At 34.5% G+C, this 7,530-nt stretch overlaps 1 long non-coding RNA gene across 1 annotated transcript in view; it reads right to left on the bottom strand.

The window, feature by feature from the left end:
- The window catches only part of LOC121105398, a 47,044-nt gene that overhangs the window by 11,472 nt on the left and 28,042 nt on the right, over positions 1–7,530 (bottom strand). The window contains exon 2 of the long non-coding RNA XR_005837857.1: positions 6,516–6,733. This is a non-coding gene — a long non-coding RNA (uncharacterized LOC121105398). The remainder of the gene's footprint in view (positions 1–6,515; positions 6,734–7,530) is intronic.

Below are 7,530 nucleotides of genomic sequence, written 5' to 3'. Positions count from 1 at the left end.
TTTCTCTCTCTCAAAAATAAATAAATAAATAAATAAAAATAATTTAAAATAAATTAAAAATAGAACTACCCTAGGATCCAGCAATCACATTATTGTGTATCTACCCAAAGAATATGAAAACATTAATTCAAAGGGATGTATGCACCTGTATGTTTATAGCAGCATTATTTATAATAGCCAAACAATGGAAAATATATATATATACAATGGAATATTATTTAGCCATAAAAAAGAGTGAAGTCTTGCCATTTGCAACAACATCGATGGGTCTCGAGAGTATAATCCTAAGTGAAATAAGCCAGTCAGAGAAAGACAAATACCACATTTCTCTCACATGTGGAATTTAAGAAACAAAACAAATGAACAAAGGGGAAAAAAAGAGAGACAAACCAAGAAACAGATTTTTAACTATAGAGAACAATCAGAAGGTTATCAGAAGGGAGGGGGTGGTCAGGGGCTGGGTAAAAATAGGTGAAAGGGATTAAGAGTACACTTATCTTGATGAGTACGGAGAAATATATGGAATTGTTGAATTGCTATATTGAACACCTGAAACTATTATAACACTATATGTTAGCTATACTGGGATTAAAATTAAGAAATAATAATAGTAAAAATGAACCCAAAAGGTAAGAAGCACACTTAACATAATTTCAGTAAGTTAATTTATGAAGGACTGCATTACAAAGGCATGGGTGACATGTAAGGAAAACATAATGGATAGAACAGAAATTTGGAAATAAAAAATGCTCCTAGGCCTGAAGGCACACGGGAAAGGAGAAATCACTAGAACCAGGGAAGAGAAAGAACCACTTAAAGCAGATACATTGATTTATTTGGTGTTATCACAAGAAGTATCACTTCTACCCCTACATCCTCATTCTTGGACCCTTGCTTCTGCCTATTACCATTTCTCTGCCTACTCTTTCATTTCTTCTCCTTCTCCTTCTCCCCCTCCTTCTTCTTTCAATTAACACCAATTTAAAACATTTTCTGCCAAATTTATAATATTAATTTAAGTAAATTTCTCTCTAGACCTGCTTTCACTGTATCCCAATGATTTTGGACCATTGTGTTTTCACTTTCATTTGTCTCCATGTATTTTTTTAATCTTTTAATTTTTTTGGTTGACCTAATTATTGTTTAATAGCATGTTATTTAACCTTTATCTATTTGTGCTTTTTCCAGATTTCTTCTTGTGGCTGATTTCTGGTTTCATTGCATAGTGGTCAGAAAAGATGCATGGTGTAACTTTGATCTTTCTAAGTTTGTTGAGAATTGTTTTATGGCCTAATACGTGATTTATTCTGGAAAACATTCCATGTGCACTTGAAAAGAATGTGTATTCTGCTGGTTTAGGGTGGAATGTTCTGAATATATCTATTAAATCCATCTCTTCCAGTGTGTCATTCAAAACCACTGTTTCTTTATTGATTATTGATTTTTCTGTTTGGACGATCTGTCCTTTGATGTAAGTGGGGTGTTAAAGTCCCCCATTATTTTATTATTATTGATTAGTTCCTTTATATTTGTTATTAACAGTTTTATGTTTATGGATGTTCCCATGTTGGAGCCATAAACATTCACAATTCTTATGTCTTTTTGTTGGATTGTCCCCTTAATGATTATATAGAATCTTTCTTTGTCTCTTGTTGCAGTCTTTGTTTTAAAGTCTATTTTGTCTGATATAATTACTGCTACCTCAGCTTTCTTTACACATCCATTTGCATGATAAATGTTTCTCCATCCCTGCACTTTCAATCTGCATGTCTTTAGGTCTGAAATGAGTCTCTTGTAGGCAACATATAGACAGGCTTTGTTTTGTGTTTTTATCCATTCCATCACCCTATGTCTTTTGATTGGAACACTTATGCCATTTACATTCGAAGTAATTATTGATAACTATGTATTTATTGCCATTTTGTTACTTGTTTTGTGGTTGTTTTTGTAGATTATCTCTGTTCCTTTCTTCTCTTACTCTCTTCTCTCGCCATAACTTTGCTTTCTTTAGTGATATATTTGGATTCCTTTCTCTTTATTTTTTGCATATCTATTAAAGGTCTTTGATTTGTGGTTATCATTGAGTTTGTATATAACATCTTGTGCATATAGCAGTCTGTATTAAGTTGATAGTCACTTAAGTTTGAACCCATTCTTTACTCCTCTCCTCCCCATTTTTTAGCCTTATGGTGTCATATTCTACATCCTTTTATTTTTTAAGGCCTTTGACTGATTTTTACAGATAAACTTATTTTTACTGCTGCTGTGCTTCCTACTTTTCTTGCTTTTAGCTGTGGTCTTTCCTTTCCACTCAAAGAGTTCCCCTTTAACATTTCTTACAGGGATGGTTTAGTGGACAAAACTCTTTTGACTTTTGTTACCTAGGAAACTCTAGCTCTCCTTCTATTTTGAATTATACCCCTCCTGGATAGAATATTTTTGGCCGTAGATTTTTTTCCTTTCAGGACTTTTAATATATCATGCCACTTTCTTCTGGCCTGCAAAATTTCTGTTAAAAAAATCTGCTGATAGCCTTATGGGGTTTCCCTTGTATGTTACTCTCTTCTTTTTTTTTCTTGCTGCTTTTAAAATTTGGTCTATCACTACTCTTTGCCATTTTTAATTGCTATATGTCTTGGTGTGGACCTCCTTGGGTTGATTTTGTTCGGGCTCTCTCTGCCTCTTGAATAAGGATATATGTTCCTTCCCCAGATTAGGGTAGTTTTCAGCTATTATGTCTGCAAATAAATTTCCTGTCCCCTTTTCTCTCTCTTTTTCTTCTGGGATCACTATAATGCAAATGTTACTACAATTGATGGAATCACTGAGTTTCCTATGTGTACTCTCATTTTGCATAATTTTCTTTTTTTCTCTCACTTGCTCACCTTGATTCTTTCCATTACTTTGTCCTCCAGGTCACTGATTCATTCCTCCACTTTTCTAGTCTGTTATTTATTCCATGTAATGTATTTTTAATTTAGTTTATTGTGTTTGTCATCTCTGATTCATTCTTTTTTATGTTTTCTATCACTTCATTAAGGTTCTCACTGATGTCCTTCACTCTTAAGTCCAGTGAATATCTTTATGATAATTACTTTCAATTCTCTATCAGGCATATTATTTATATCCATTTTGCTTAGGTCTCTTGCTGTGGTTTTGTCCTGTTCTTTCGTTTGGGACATATTCCACTGTCTCCTCATTTTTTTCTGTCTCTCTCTGTTTCTGTGTATTAGGAAGGTCAGCTATGTCTCCTGTTCTTGAAAGTAGTGACAGGTGTGCACTTTTAACAAGATGCCAGAGGGGACATGCCTCCACTGCCAACACCAAGCTGGCAGGGGTGCTCAGCAAACCATATGCAGATGGGGCACATAACTTTAACAAGGTGCACGCATCCTCTGCAGGAGGTGACCAGCAACCATCAGTGCCAGGGCCAAGGCTCCACAAAACACATAAGCAGGAGATGAGGTGTTGGCAAAGTTTGAATTAGTCTTCAGGGGGAGGGTACTTATGACCAAGACTGAGGCACACCTGGTTGCAGGAAGCAGTGCTTGATGCAAGCAAGTTAGGTAGAATGTTTGGTGCCCTGCTGATTCCTGCAGGTGGCCATGTGTTTATGCAGGGAAGCAGGGGAGGGAAATGGCATGTGCCAGATCCTTTGTTCCTGGAGAAGTGTCTCAGCAAAACTTTTCCCTCTGGGACATGCTCTGTGATTATACATATCTCTCCCTTCCATTTTCCCAGGCTTTCGTGCTGTGTCTCTGCTGGCTTTCTGTTATGCTCAAAGGGTGGAGACTCAGTTTTCCATTACGTTTTGGGCTATCCCAGAGCAAAGCCTGCTATTTCTAATGTTCCAGGCTTTAAGTCCCACTGGTTGTAAGAAGTCATGAAATTCAGCCTCTCTTGTTTCCAGAGCCAAATGCTATGGAGATTCATCTTCTCCATGAAGTCTCCTCAGTGTGAGAGTGGTTTTTTTCCCTTTTCCTTTCCTGTGAGCCCATATAGCTCCCCACCTTGTCCCCACACTTCCTATCCTTTATGATGTGGTCTCTTCTCTAAATTTAGTTGTGGAGTTTGTTTTTCCAATCTTCAGGTTATTTTCTGGGTTAATTACATTGAAGTGAGTGTTATCTAGGTGTATCCATGTAATGATGTGAGCTTAGGGTCCTCCTACTCCACCATCTTCCCCAGAAGTCCTGTTGGGTTCTGATAAAAGAAAATGAGTCAGATATTAACAGATAATAAATAAATTCCAACAGGTTCGTTTATTTATACTAGATTCTTAACTCTACTTCCAATTTTCAAAAATCTAATGTATCATTTTTTAAAATTTTTCATTTATTTATAAGCTATAAATAATGCATACTTACAGTGGTTATCAAAATTCATTGTATATTACAAAATATTATAATTTATGTAATACAAAATGATTGCAAAAATTGTAATTAAAGAGTATACCTCAGGGGTGCCTGGGTGGCTCAGTTTAAGTGTCTGCCTTTTGTTTTTGTTTTGTTTCGTTTTTTCATTTTATTATGTTATGTCACTCATCATACAGTACATCATTAGTTTTTAATGTAGTGTTCCATGATTCATTGTTTGCATGTGCCCTCCTTAATACCCATAACTGGGCTAACTGACCCTCATCCCTCTCTCCTCTGAAACCCTTAGTTCATTTCCCTTAGTCCACAGTCTCTCATGGTTTGTCTCCCCCACTGATTCCCCCCCCCCCTTCATTTTTCCCATCCTTCTAATGTGTCTGCCTTTGGCTCAGGTCATGATCTCAGGGTCCAGGGATCAAGCCCCACATTGGGCTCCCTGCTCAATAGGGAGTCTGCTTCTCCCTCTCCCTCTGCTCCTCCCCACCACTCATGCTCTCTCTCAAATAAATAAATAAAATCTTTAAAAAAGATTTATCTTTTTTAAGATAAAAAATCTTAAAAAAAAGAGGTATACCTCAGCTTCTCGAGAAATGCAAATTAATGTTAGCTCTGGACAGTTGACAACATAACACCTTGCAATCAGAAGACTTTTTATTTGTTAAACACATTCTGGATCAAGAATTATGTCTAGTTTGTGGAAAAAAGACACATGTCCCTAACGTCTCAGTATTTTACCTTTCATAAAATCATGTTTTAAAAACAACCCATTGTTACATCAATGATAGCTTTGAGATTTTTGATAAACCCACAATTTACATTTTATTGAAGTTATTAAAATAACATTATATCAAAATATTATTTTCAATTAAAAGAATAATTCTTGCTCTGCTCTGTATTCCATGCATCTGATCTATTTATGTCTACTATTGTTACGTAGGTTAACTAAATAGCCAAAATCTCCAGTTGGTTGTCAGGAAAAGTGATGGTTTAATATACTGTGGCCTTTTGGAAGGGGATTAAATTAGTGAATTTAGTAAGAGATCATCTCTAAGAATCCAGTCGGTAGGGATTAAGCATCTTCATTTTTTTCAAACGGGCACTTGTTTGCTAAATCTGGCAACTATAACTAAGTCTTAGGATAAAAATGAGCTAAAACTAAATCAGCTACCCCAGATCAGTAAAAGGACAATTTCCTTATTCAAATAGCTTCCCTGAAGCCAGGCTTCATGTAGATTTTCAGGCTACATTAACAGCACTTCTCTGGTTAAAAAAGTCACTAGGCCAAGATCTTATTTTGTGTGTTTCTTTGTTTTGTTTTTCAGTTTATGAGATATAATTTGTATATAATATCATATAAGTTTAATGTGTATAACATAATGATTTGATGTATGTATGAAGTGATTACCATAAAAAGTTTAATCAGCATCAATATTAATTTTTCAATCCATGAACTTCAGATATCCTTCTATTTATCTATATATTTTTCAATTTCCTTCATCAGTGTTTTATGGTTTTCAAAGTAGAGAGCTTGCACCACCTTGGGTAAATTTGTTCCTAAGTATTTTGTTGTTTTTGATGCTACTGTAAATGGGATTGTTTTATTTCTTTTTCAGATTATTTGTTGTTAGTGTATAGAAATGCTACAATTTTTAGGTGTTAATTTTGTATCCTGCAACTTTACTGAATTCATTGATTAGATCTAACAGATTTTTGGTAGAGTTTTAGCATTTTGTATATTTAAATCCTGTTATCTGCAAATAGAGATAATTTTACTTCCTCCTTTCCAATTCTGATGTCCTTTATATCTTTTTCTGGTCTGACTACTCTGATAAGGACTTTCAGTACTCTGTTGAATAAATTGGTGAGAGTGGGTACCTTGTCTTATTCCTAATCTTAAAGGAAAAGTTTTCAACCTTCCACCATTAAGTACAATCTTAGCTGTGGTCTTATTATATATAGCCTTATTATGTTGGGGTACATTCTTTCATCACCTAATTTTTTAAGAGTTTTTATCATGAACGGACATTCATTTCACCAAATGTTCTTTCTACTTCTATTGATATGATCATATGATTTTTTTCTTCCATTTTATTAATGTGATGTGTCACAATGTGGTCAGAGTGTAACCATTACTCTTACCTTTTAATGCAGTCCTTCTTGGTCTTTGTAGTCCAAAAGGGTACTTTACCCTCACTGCTGTGTTCTAGGATTTTCCCTGTGGTGTCTTGTCTATGGATAGTTGCTGGTTGGTCTTCTTTGAAGGGGATGGAAGTCAGGAATGGCTTTTGTTGTCATCTTGATGACATCACCCCCCAGTATTTTAAAAGTATCCAAAATTAGTAAGGTTTCTTTGTCACCTAACAGAACAAAATGCAAATATTCTCTAGAGCAACTCATTTCATCCCAGGCTTATTAAGTTCCCATAAATCAATTAGTGAGGCAGATAAGATGCTCAGAGCCAGAAACAAACATACTGAAAAATTAAACACACAAGTAAACAAGTCACTTTGGAAAGCAACAGCAGGAACAAAATGACAGCTAAAGATTCTAAAATCATTATTGCTAATTATCAAACACATTGTATAAATTTATATATATATTTATATTTTTAATTTTAGCTATTTACTATGTTTAAAGAAATATAGGGCAAATTTAGAAATGTATTTAGAGTACAAGAAACTTAAAAAATGATCAAATAGGTTTGAAAAGATACTAAATAGAATTTCTAAAAAATAAAATAGAATAAAATATTGGATAGATTTATCATCTACCTTGGTACAGATGAAGAGAAAATTAATGAATTGGAAGGCATTTCTGAAGCTACTGTTCAAATATAGCATATAGAGGCAAAAAGAACAAGATAAATATGAAGCAACTTCAGATGCCTAAAGGTAACATTTAAGAGTAAAAAGCAAAAGGAGAAGATGTGGTCTCTGCAAAATTAATAGCAAAGACTTTTTCAATCCACTGATAATAACACACCAATCCACATATTTATGAAGTCTAATTAACACCAATCAGGATAAAAGAAAGAAAAGAATTTCACAAAAAAGACATATAGTAGAAACTGAAGAACACCAAGAACAAAGCTAAATTTCCAAAAGCAGCACTAAGGAAAAGGCAATTACTGCAAATTAGCAACATGTTTTCTTCC

Source organism: Ursus maritimus, unplaced genomic scaffold (genome assembly GCF_017311325.1).
Source record: "Ursus maritimus isolate PB19 unplaced genomic scaffold, ASM1731132v1 scaffold_26, whole genome shotgun sequence".
Lineage (NCBI taxonomy): Eukaryota > Metazoa > Chordata > Mammalia > Carnivora > Ursidae > Ursus > Ursus maritimus.
The sequence above is the reverse complement of the archived record's forward strand: the minus strand, read 5'-3'. Positions and strand labels throughout refer to the sequence as shown.